The following is a 12,262-nucleotide window of genomic DNA, read 5'->3' as shown; positions in this document are numbered from 1 at the left end:
ATTTTGTTTGATAAAATAATTTCTATAATATTTAAGTATTTTTACAATTATTACACTTTTGTTTAAATTAACCAAGAAGAAAGTGATAATTTTCCATGATTATTTCACTTAATTGACTAAAGTGCCAAGATAGCAATTTTCAAAGTATTTTACTTGTCTAAATTGCCAAGACGGAAATTTGCAAAGTATTTTACTCTGTTTAAATTCAAGAAAAATTGATTAATCAAATAAATTGACCATTTTACCCCTTATTTCTCATTTAATCAAATTTGGCCTTTTATCAAAATTAATTGAGTTTTAAGTGTAATTAATTTTGAAATTTCCATTAAGCGGCTATAATTAAAGTAATTAATTATTAGCCAATTATGATGGGGTTGCATCAAGGATCAGCTCTTAGTCCGTTTTTATTTGCCTTGGTGATGGATGGATTGACACGGCAAATTCAAGGTGAGGTGCCATGGTGTATGCTTTTCGCGGACGACATAGTCCTGATTGACGAGACTCGTAGCGAAGTTAACACTAAGCTGGAGTGTTGGAGACATACTCTGGAGTCTAAAGGGTTTACGCTGAGTAGGACCAAGACAGAGTACTTGGAGTGTAAGTTCAGTGAAGCAACTCAGGAGGCTGACTTGGAAGTAAGGCTTGGTACCCAGGCCATCCAGAAGAAACGTAGTTTCAAGTACCTTGGGTCTATTGTGCAAGGCAGCGGGGAGATTGACGATGATGTCCCACATCGTATTGGGGCAGGGTGGATGAAATGGAGGCTTGCTTCCGGAGTGCTATGTGACAAAAAGGTGCCACCAAAACTTAAGGGCAAGTTCTACAAAGTGGTGGTTAGACCGACTATGCTGTATGGGGCGGAGTGTTGGCCAGTTAAGATCTCTCACGTTCAAAAGATGAAAGTTGCCTAGATGAGAATGTTGAGATGGATGTGTGGCCACACCAGGAGTGACAGGATTAGGAATGAGGATATTCGGGATAAGGTGGGGGTGGCCTCGGTGGAAGACAAGATGCGAGAAGCGAGATTGAGATGGTTTGGGCATGTGAAGAGGAGAGATACAGATGCCCCAGTGCGGAGGTGTGAGAGGTTGGCCATGGATGGTTTCAGACGAGGTAGGGGTAGGCCGAAGAAGTATTGGGGAGAGGTAATTAGACACGACATGGCACAATTACAGCTTACCGAGGACATGACCTTAGATAGGAGGGTTTGGAGGACCCAAATTAGGGTAGAAGGCTAGTAGATAGTCTCATTATCCGTTCTTATTAGTAGTCGCATTATTGCAATATAATTTATTGTGCTCCGATTTCTGTTATTATCTGTTATTATGTGTTATTTCCTGTGCTTTGGTTATCCTGTGTCATCTGCTCTGATTTCTGCTATTATCGGTAATTTTCTGTGCTCTGATTATCCTGTATTATCTGTGTCGCTTGCATTATTTCATTTCATTTCCATATCGCTTTAAATCTCTTATCCGAATCTCTTAACCTTATCTAACCGTATCTGACTTCTTTTTATGCTTTTATTGAGCCGGGGGTCTTTCGGAAACAGCTGTCCTACCTTGGTAGGAGTCAGGTCTGCGTACACTCTACCCTCCCCAGACCCTACGATGTGGGATTTCACTGGGTTGTTGTTGTTGTTGTTGTTGTAATTATTAGCCAATTATGCAACAAGCCAAATTTAATTAAGGTATTTTGATAAAAAAGAAAAAAAAACTTAGTCGCCTCTTTTTTTTTTTTTGTCGCTTTTTAAATCTAGTTACCTTTATTATCATTATGTCCCTTAAAATCTGAGTCACTTTTTATTATTATTATTTATTTTATCATTATTGTCTCTTTTTAAAAATCTTAACAACTTTTATTACCTCTTTAAAAACCTGAGTTACTTTTTATTATCTTTTTAAATCTGACCAATTAGCTTTAACTAGGGTCTTATTATTTTTTATATATTTTATATCCATTAATGGGCATTTTCAAAAATGGGCTATTTTGCGCACCCACCCACCCATATATATATGATATATACATAATATACATGTATATGCATATATATCATGTATATATGCATATTGAAGTTGGGCCCTTTTAATTTCTTTTAAAATCAGCCGAGTCCAGCCCAACAAAGGGCCAGACCTGGCCCACCAGTCCCTCACACGTGCAATACATACACATACAGACCCTAGGGGTCTTATTTGATAAAATGAAAATGAAAGAGGGGCAACCCTAGTCGCCTCTACTCCCTTTCCTTCTCTGTCCTCGTCACGTTGACAGATCTGGTAATTTTATGGGTCCTTGTTGGTGGTACTGCCTTTGCAAGGCTGAGAATGGCAAGAGCATTTATTGCTCTGCCATCTCTCAGCCATTTTCATCGATCCTTGTCCAAACGCGGTATTATCACGCATCCTTTTTACTTTTTCTACATTCTTTCAACGGGCATGACTGAAATCCTTAATGGATTTTGTTCGTATTTGATTAGAATCTAGCATTTTTCATTGGTCCTAAAGGATTTGAGCCGATTTGATTTATTTTGGGTCAACATTGGCATTTGATGTGTTTTTAAGCGAATCGTGACCCTTGATTTTGTGGAGGAACAAGGCTTGCTCAAAGAACGCAAGTTTGTCCCACATCGGGGAGTTGCGGTTTTGTTTGTAAGTAACCTCCAAACTATGTTTTAAAGGGACTTTGGCAGATCTGGGCATTTGAACACTTTCATTTGCAGAGATAAAGGTTGAATACATAGGGTTTTAGCTTTATTTGCTTGAGAACTTTAATTTTCAACCTAGTTTAAAAATTTTAAAAGTCTATTTGTTGTGGTTTTGTGCTTTCTGTATGATTCTGAGCATTTGGGGAATATTTGAGGTCTCCAAGTTCGAATCTCGACTATAGGGCTGCACAAAAAGGAGGTAATTTCTCTTTGAATTTTCTTTCTATTTCTGTTTTCCTTAGTTTTTTCTCTGTGCTAGTCTATTTAGTTGTTTAATTAAGTTGTGTTGTTTTGTTTAATATAATGTAGTTTAATACATATATGTGTGGGATTAGTCCAGTTAATTAGATTTGTATATCTACTTAATCTGATTTTAGTTGAAGTAGGTAAGATTAAGTGAGTTAAAAGTATGTTGATTAGATGAACATTACTGCTGCCTTCAATAGCTGAGTTTACTTAACACACTTAGATAATCTGGTTTAACTAAAATATGCACCATATTAACTTTGGCCTTAATAACTTGATCTTTCCTAATCAAACGGGTTTCATTTGCTTGTTAATCTAATCTATTCATAATGGAAGCAGGATTCTATAGTTTAAGTCTTAATATGATGAAGAAAAAGGTGCTTATGCACTGTTAAAACTAGCCATATCATGAGTTATTTGTCTTGGCTTAGTTAAGTATAGACTCTTCATGTCTGATCTGTGCGGTCAAATATGCCTTTTTTTCTAGTTATTTCAACGTCTAAATTTATTCATGTCCAAACATGTACTGTGTTGCTTAAGTAATGTGTGTATTGTTACCTATTTGGGAGATAGATGATTATTAGATATTGTTAGTTTGAATATGGTTAGTAAGGTTAAGTTTCAGCTTGGCTGTGTTTGCTATAACTTGCCTAAGTTAATTTTTGGTCTGTATGGGCTAATTGTCTCATATTTGATGGGCAGTACTGCAATAATGCTAAGTGTGGGAAATATGTCTGTTTGATCCTATTGAATTAGACCATGTCTAAACCCATTACTCCTATCTTATGTCAACCTCTGCTGAATCTGGTACCTTGAGATGTCATGTAGATTTGATTTGGGCTAAATCACTGTGAAGAATAACTTGTTTAACTTTGGCACTTTGTCTGATATTTGGAGTATTTTGCTTAGTTGATAAGTGATGTTTGTTTATTACTTTGCTTTGCATTGAAACCACCTGTACACCACTTTTAGTGAAATTTCAAAAAAAAAAAAAAATGGCACATGAATCTTTTGTGGTTTTGCTTAAACTGGGATTGTACCTTTAAATACTAAAGTGATTTGTCTATGATAACTAAGGTCTTCATATGCTCTTTGGATAACTATGAGGCTTATGCGATCAATTTGATTAAATGGTTCCAATTTATAAGTCCCAGAATTACTTTCTAAGTGTTAGGATCCATGTTCAAGAGTTTTTCTTAAAAATTTGCAATCATGGTGTGTGGGATTCATGATAGTAGTGAGGGATCTTGTGTTTGGTGAGATGTGATGAAAGAATGAGATGTTGAACCTGTTTACAAATTGTCTTATGAAACAGTCTTGTGTAGGACATGTCTCAATTTACAATGGCCATAGTATTAATCATTGTTGCTTAGTCTGAAAAGAAAAATGATTTCAAAGCTTGTTTGCCTTATTTGTTTCTACCTTTGTCTTGCAAATCTGTACACTTGCTTCCCTTCATCTGTGTCTGGTTAAAAGATTTATTGGCAAAATTGGGATTTAGAGTTAGTATATAATAAGTGTGTGATCATGGACTCAAAGGCTAAGTTGGCAAGAGGCTATCATTTGATGCTAAGTAAGAAGAGAGTAGGAATATTTGTAATCACCTATTTTCTTGACATTTGACTTATAAATCTTTTCCTTTTCTTGATTCTGCTTGGTTTTGTTTAACCTCTATATGTGAGGGTCTATCATCTTTTTTATCATTTGCTTTGTAGAGTTGTTTGGCTTTTTCTCCAAAAAAAAAAATGAATGAAGGATATACTTAAGTATATAAGATATACTCAAAACTCTATATACCTCACAAGTGTATAAAGGTTGGTATATCTAGCATATATGGTGTATATCACTGCTTAAGTGTTGTATCCCGTATTTTTGAACGTCAGATTATTTGCTGAGATGGGACCCACACATCGAGATTTTTTTTTGGGACATCTGAAAACTCATATGAATCACATATGAGAAGTTAAACACAACTCAAGAAGGACCCTTGGGCCAAATCAAAGTGGAAGTCCTCCAAACGAATATTTTAAGAAAACGTTTTCGGGTGATCTGACTTCAAGGGGCAAAAACGGTATTATAAGTTTGGAATTTGGAAAAGTACCAAGAACTAGAAGTTGTAGATCATTGAATTAGCTTTCCAACCATAGGTCGTGGGTGCCCAGGTGACGTCGGTACAAGGAGATATGAACGTTTTAAGGTCGAAAGGTCAGTGGGCTAGGCCCAACTCGGGACCAAACCGAGTTGGCCCAAAAAAATCAAAACAAATAATAAGGCCCAAATTTGTGAGGCCCAACCGGCCATAGTTATGGCCCAAGCCCATATTAAATAAAATTTGGTCAATAAATAAGATGACTAAGTCATCTTATTCCACATAATGTTCTAGAAATTTCAAGAAAAGCAAGAACAAGAGAGAGAGGAGAAAAACTTAAGGCCATTTCGGCCAAGAGCAATTTTCACAAGAAAAATTTGCAAAAATTCTCCAAAAATCATTTTCTACCAAGTAAAGGGTGATTAACAAGGTGGAGTTGTTGTTGGAGCAAGAAAAATTCAAAATCATACAAATTGTCAAGTTGTAGTCAAGTGAGAAGTTGAAGAAGAAAGGTGCGTTTTGATCTTGTTTTATGTGTTATATATGGTTTATATGTGTTGTAGTATGCTAAAATGGATGAAATTCATGAAGGAGAGAAATATAGTACATGGCCGTGTGTATGTATATATGTGTAGGAGTCATGCTTCAATTATTTTAATTAGTGTTTGGTTGTTATTGTTGTGAATGATATGTGGAAACTGCAAGTTGAATGAATTTTGAGAAGTTGTAGTGTGTATGTTGGTGTTGGCCGTGTGGTTATGGTGAAAAAATGGAAGAGAATGAGTTAATTTTATTTAGTATGATGTTGTTGGAATATAGATTATGAGGTTGTTATTGTTTTCATTAAAGTTAGAAAGTTTTTGGAAGAAGTAGTATGTTGATTGAATATGGAAGTTGTTAGTATTGTTGTTGTTGAATTATGTTAATAGTTTGGTCGGGTTTGAATTCCCGGATTGTGATTGATGAGAATTTGGCTATGTTCAATGTTGAGGATGGTATATTTACAGAGGAAGTGCTGCCGAAATTTCGGTAGCTAAGTGGTTCCTTAAGATTCTAACTCTAAGTACCCTAATGAAAGTTTGGGTAAATGTGACCAATTTGCAGATTTTGACGAGATTGCAACGTGAATTCGGAATAGCAAAAGAAGCGGAAAGAGGTATGTAAGGCTTCACCCTTCTTTCTATGGCATGTCTTAGTTGAAATAAGTTGGGTACGAGCCTCGGGGACAACTCGGTTCCCCGGAATCCGCACCTAAAGTTTTCCACTTTTTGTTCAATAGAATTGAACTAGAAAGTGTGCCAATTGTTGGAAAAACCTCCTACACCCTTAGAACTTGTATAAATGGGACCCGATTACCCTAAGACCCTCACAAGTAACGCTATGACACGTAACATACGTAAATCATATACGCTACCTCATCCGGCCCGAGGTGGGCCCGCTACTCTCGGATTTTTCCTTACAGTCTTGCTTGACTTACTTGAAGTGAATCCAAAGGGAACCTTTGATCCCGATTTCAATACCAAATGATAAATACTATGACTCCTCTAACGAGGGCACTTCCATGACGATAATGATAACAATGATGTTAGATAAGAGAATATGCCTATGATACGTACTACCGGAACGACTCTATGACTAAGATGACTAAGCTAAGTATCTTATGTAAACATGAAAATGATAAACTAATTTTTGAATCTTATTTATATTTCCTAGCTATGACTTTATTTTCTAAAAGATTTCAAAGCCTATGGACCGTCATCTATGATGCCCCGATTTAATTCTACGTTTACTTTAACATTATTCCCCGTTGGTAGTCTCACCTTAAAATACTCATTCCTTCAAGGTGAGACAAAGCGATCACGAGTATTCTATAATATAATTGGAGGTCACCGACCTTATGTCACTCCGATGAGTACATGATTCTTCTTTGGGCTTTCCTGCGTGCCTATGAGACATATGTATATAGGATACGTAAATGCATATAAGACATGTAAATGTATGTAAGATATGTGTATATATTTTTTTTAAAACATGCACATGACGAAAGAGCTAGAGCGCTATAGACGCTGATGTACCTACATGACACACGTATATGTATATGATAAAAGAGCTAGAGCGCTATAGACGCTGATATATGTACATGATATATGCATGTGTATACGGGGAAAATGGAGTTAAGGGCAGAGCGTTATGAACGCATATCCACCTGATCAGTTGGCATTACATGATATGATATCGTCCCGGACGCGGGATGTGTATATTTATGGTTAAATGGATCGGCTGCCGACGCCTCGGCAATATGAGATGTCCTAATTTATATGTATATGTATATGAACAAGGAAAGATTATTAAAGGAAAGCTAAGTACGCATAGCACCTGCCAAGGGTATATATATATATATACAGTTTATGTTTCTACCTCAGGACATGTGCTATTATTCTCTTATGTCGTTATTTCCGTTTTATACTTTCCGTATGCTACTATTCATGCCTTACATACTCGGTACACTATTCGTACTGACGTCCCTTCTTGTGGACGCTGCGTTTCATGCCGCGCAGGTCAGCAGACAGGCGGATTTGATACTTAGAAGCTCTACCAGCAGTGTTGACAGTGCTCCAGTTATTCCGGAGCCTCACTTCCTTGGTACTATTTTGTGTATATATATTCGGGCACGGCAGTACTCAGCCCTTTCTATGTATAAGTGTACTACGTCTAGAGGCTCGTAGACAGTTATGTACAGTCAGTTAAGTACAGTTAGATATATGGTGTTTTGGCATGTTAATGTTGATGTATAAGTGATAACGACGTTTATTAGTCTATGTTCAGAATGACGTCGCTAATGTTAATGTTAAAAAAAAAATGGCTCTGTTTACATGGCTTGCTAAGAGGTAAAGGTAAAACGATAGACAAGGGGTGCTCGGTACAAGTATCGGGTACTCGTCACGGCCCCTAGACGGGTCGTGACATTAAGTGTGTTGGCATTAATTGACGTTGGATTAGTTTTTTTTTTGGAGGGGTAGGGGGGGGGGGGGGGGGGTTAGGGCCAGTTTTTTTGGCCTTCTTTAAATGACTAAGTGTAATGCATGGGTGAGCCCAGCTTGTTGTACTTCTGATAAGTGATATTATTTGGGCTTAAGGTTCTTTTCTCACTATTATTTCTGCATGGGCTTGATTGTTTTTAAAGGGCGTTCATTATTAAATTTTGCAATACACTTGGCTGGTTGTATATTATGTGTATGCTATAGCTTGTTTTTATGGTGAGTTGTGCATACCAATATTGATGCTTTCTCTCTTGTATACCACAAGGTTAGCACACAAAGGGAGATGTGTAGTAGGACTCAAGGATTAAGCTTAAGTCTTCCTTGGTGTCTGCCATGCCTGGGGTTCCTAGAAACCCCTTGGATCTTGTGCGGCATCAGGAAGATAAAAGCTTTCCTTTTTGGGTTATTTATGTATCTCCATGGGTGTGTATACCCATGGTATATTAGTTTGAAGTCGCATATATTTGTATAGCACTGCCCACTGCTTATCTTAAAAGGATTGATCTTGTATTTGTTTAAATATTTGGGTCTGTTTCTATGTTATTTTGATCTATATGGGCCTTGGGTTTACTCGCAAGTTTTGGGCCTACTCCGTTTATTGTCTCCAGTCTATATATATTTAGTCGATTTCTTGTCCTATTAAATGATAAATGGCCTGCCTTGTACATATATGTATTAACATAAGTCTGCTTTCTATTTTCCATCTTAAACTTGCATAAGTCCTAATCCTTATCCCTTTTTATTCTTGCTTGTAGGAAATACTTGGGCTTGGGCGACTTCCATTTGCATAAACCCATTGGGATGAGGGCCAAATGACTCATTCTTGATTGTGTCTGCAAAAATAAAATAGGAAGGGAAGCTAAATTATTTGAAGGCCCAGCTATGAGTGAAAATAGTCTATTGGTGGGCTTGGTAGGCCCACCAGCCTGACTTCCTTCCTTTACATTTTTTATTTAGCTGTTCATGTATGTGTATTTGTAAAAACTCTAAAAATAATGGAACCCTGTGCATGTGTAGAACTTAGGAAATCAACGTTTAGTGCCTTAGGAAAGTCGTCAAAACATTTTTTTCCCTAAAGCTGGGATAACAAACCATTTTCATGTGGTAAATCAAACCTTAGATATTTCTTCAAATGGCTTTAAGTAATACTGTTTGTGGCCAAGCAGTGTAAAAGGGGAATTTTTCTATCAAGTTAAAGGGAAAAGAGTCTATGACTAAAGCTTTTCTTCAAAAAAAAATGGTAAATCATTTTTGATTCTAAAAGGAAAAAAGAAGAAGCTACCTGGCGTTTTTCAGGAGTTAAACCGTGTTTGAACAGTCTTGACAAAACTCGAGGAGTTGTTTTATTTTTGTTTGGACGTTTGAGGTATGAAAATTGGATATGTTTTAAAGATTGAAAATTGGGCTGTTGAGTTATTTTTAAGAAATTTATAAGAAAAGAAAAGAGATGATTAGGTCCTGGAAGCCCAAAAGAGAATATATTAAAAAAAAAAAAAAGCGATCTATACTTGGACCCAAACGGAGGTATGACGGATTTTAGATTGTGGGAACGGATAGACTTTATGGGCTTCAAAAGAATAAATTTTGGACTTAAAAGAGATTTTCTTTACATATACCTAACTATATATGTATAAATATAGGAGAATACTCCATATTTTCTTAAAAAAATAAAAACCCGTAAGAACTAAACTCATCTTCTTAGGACTAGAATAGTAGCGACTCTACTCGGGAGAAACCCCGGGTGTGTCTTAGTCCGGCAATAAAGTGAGCTGAACACTAACGTGAATTTTCAAACCCAAAATCTCCATTTCTAAGGGATGTTTTTTGCCAACTATTTTCTTGAAATTATGATATGAAGTGAAATGACATTTTGTGGAAAATTAAACACTTTTGAACAAATAAGTACATTAATCACACATTGAAGCTCATAGGTCAACCGTATTCTATGAATCTTTAATACTAGGGTACGTAAAACCTTTTCTAAGGGATCACCAGAACCCTTACCTCAAACTTTGGTACCAAAAGATTTCTCTTTTTCTTGAAAAATCTTTTACTCGGTTTTTCTAGTTTTCCATAACAAATTAGGTGGTGACTCTAAAAACACTAAATCCAATTAGAGCACCAATAACCTCGTAGTAACTTTTATGCCTCAACCCGCGTAAAAGCGAATCGTAACAATCAAGCTAGGGACTTACCTTCCCCTCTTTGCAACCCTATAGATGGCTAGATTTTTTAAACCTGATCATGTCCATATGCCTTCTCAAAAAAACGTTCCCTTGTATGTATTTTTCAAAAACATTTTTTCAGTGATCAGTATAAGGTTCAGGTTCTTTCTTTTTTCTTATCAGGACAATTTATTTTCAACCCCCTCTCTCCAGTGGTCTAGGTCAGGACTGGTTTCTTTAGAAGTATGAACTAGTTCCTTTATAATGCATGCTAAGTTTGGCAAACTAGATATTTGTGCAGTCTTCTTTCTTACTATACTTGTGCAGCTTTCTTCTTTCTTCTGTACATTGATCACTTTCTTTCAATGTGATAATCTTCTCCTTTTCAATGTTTGTGCATGATATCTAATAATTCACATGACATAATACACATGCTCAAATAAACTTGTCAAGTCAAAATCATAGGAGAATTTTGCATGCACCATATTAATTCATAAGGCCCAAATCAAAAGATTGCTACATAATATTCTAATAATGCTAGGGATAATATATAAAAATTAGATTGATTTGCAGAAGGATTAAGTTTTTGGTTTTGGCTAAGAAGGGATAAGGATTAGGTTCTATATTTTTGCTCAGTTGGTTTAAATGAGTCCCTATGGTGGTGTGAAGGTGATTATTGGTATCAATCTGAATTCTTCATCTGCATATTCTCATCCTTCAAGATCATGTCTTTTCCTTCTGAGTCGTCCTCGTATATTTCTTTCTTCAAACCTAATGACTCTTTTTGAAGTCAGTCTTGTTCTTCACTGGCCTAAATTTTCTAACATCACCACTGTTATGTCCCGTTTTTTCGTATAACGGGAAACTGAGAAATAAAGAAGACTTGTGTGTGTTGAGGAAATATTTTGATTTTGGTGAATATGGCTATGTTGGTTATGGAATCATTAATGTCAAGACCTCGGGGAAGGCCGAGGGTAAATTTGGAATTTTAGAAATTGGTTTCGGGAATTACAAAACGGGACGTTTAGTGAATTGGGCTAAGAAAATGGAATACAAAAATTGAGGCCTAAAGGAAGTGAATTGGCCGGCCCAAGGGAGCAAGTCCAAGTCCATTTATTAAGGTCATGTGCTATGCACATGACCTAGGAGTGGATATATATGATATATGTTAGCTTTATCAAGATCAAACAAAAAGAAAAAAAATCTCAAGAACACCATTGAAGGTGCTCTCGGCCGAAAAAAGAAAGAGAAAGAAAAAAAAAAAATTCGTGGCTTGTTTCTAATCCAATCACCTAGTCTCTTTTGGAATGATTGATGAGTTCGAGGTGCTCTTCGTGGTGGTACAATTAGTTTGACGAAAGGGCGACGTTTGCGGCGAATCGGAATCTTAAGAACAAGGTAAGATTTTTATGTTTTAATGATATGAAATGGATGTATATGTGTTGGTGATTGAATTAGTGTGAAGATTGTGGGATGAGGTTGTGTTTGTGCATGGTGTGTGTGTGTAAAAGGGGAGTGTTTGGCCGTGAGTTCCATGGGGTGCAAGCCATAAGAATTTTATCTTGTTTAGTTTGAATAATGTGTTGTGGTGATCTTTATGTTGTGAAGGATTGATTAAAGAATTGAGTTGGTGTTAGAAAATAATTTCGGACGTTATCGGAAAGCGTATACATTTGGTATATTTGTGTATATCATAGTATATTTATGACACTAAAGACCTTAAATAAGATTTATGGTTGATGATAACGAATTTGGAATGAAACGACGCAAGTTAGAACGTTCGTCGTAACTTTTGGTGTTTTGAATGAAAATTGGAAAGTAGTGAACTTTGGGGATGTTTGTATGTGATTTGGAACTTGTATGTAGTGTGTTTGAATAATTGGGAATGAGTGAATGAATGGACTAATGTGGAAATAGATTTGGAATTTTGAAGTTGAATCAAGAATTTGCCAACTTATGTATTAAAGTGAAATTTTGAAGTTAATGTAATATGATTGTGGTTTGTATGGTTTAATGATGT

General features: G+C 36.2%; 1 long non-coding RNA gene across 2 annotated transcripts; it reads left to right on the top strand.

Annotated features, from left to right (window-relative positions):
• Positions 1-2,218: 2,218 nt before the first annotated feature.
• On the top strand, positions 2,219-9,248 carry LOC132645938 (uncharacterized). 2 transcript variants are annotated; one of them, XR_009584214.1, is made up of 4 exons: positions 2,219-2,900; positions 6,141-6,192; positions 7,595-7,679; positions 8,833-9,248. It is a non-coding gene; the product is annotated as an uncharacterized LOC132645938 (long non-coding RNA). The 2 variants fall into 2 exon arrangements; XR_009584204.1 differs by lacking the exon at positions 2,219-2,900 and having other exon boundaries at positions 3,373-6,192.
• The last annotated feature ends 3,014 nt before the right edge of the window (positions 9,249-12,262 follow it).

This window comes from Lycium barbarum, chromosome 1 (genome assembly GCF_019175385.1).
Source record: "Lycium barbarum isolate Lr01 chromosome 1, ASM1917538v2, whole genome shotgun sequence".
NCBI classification, from domain to species: domain Eukaryota; kingdom Viridiplantae; phylum Streptophyta; class Magnoliopsida; order Solanales; family Solanaceae; genus Lycium; species Lycium barbarum.
Note: the sequence above shows the minus strand (reverse complement) of the source record. Positions and strands in the feature narration are given on the sequence as shown.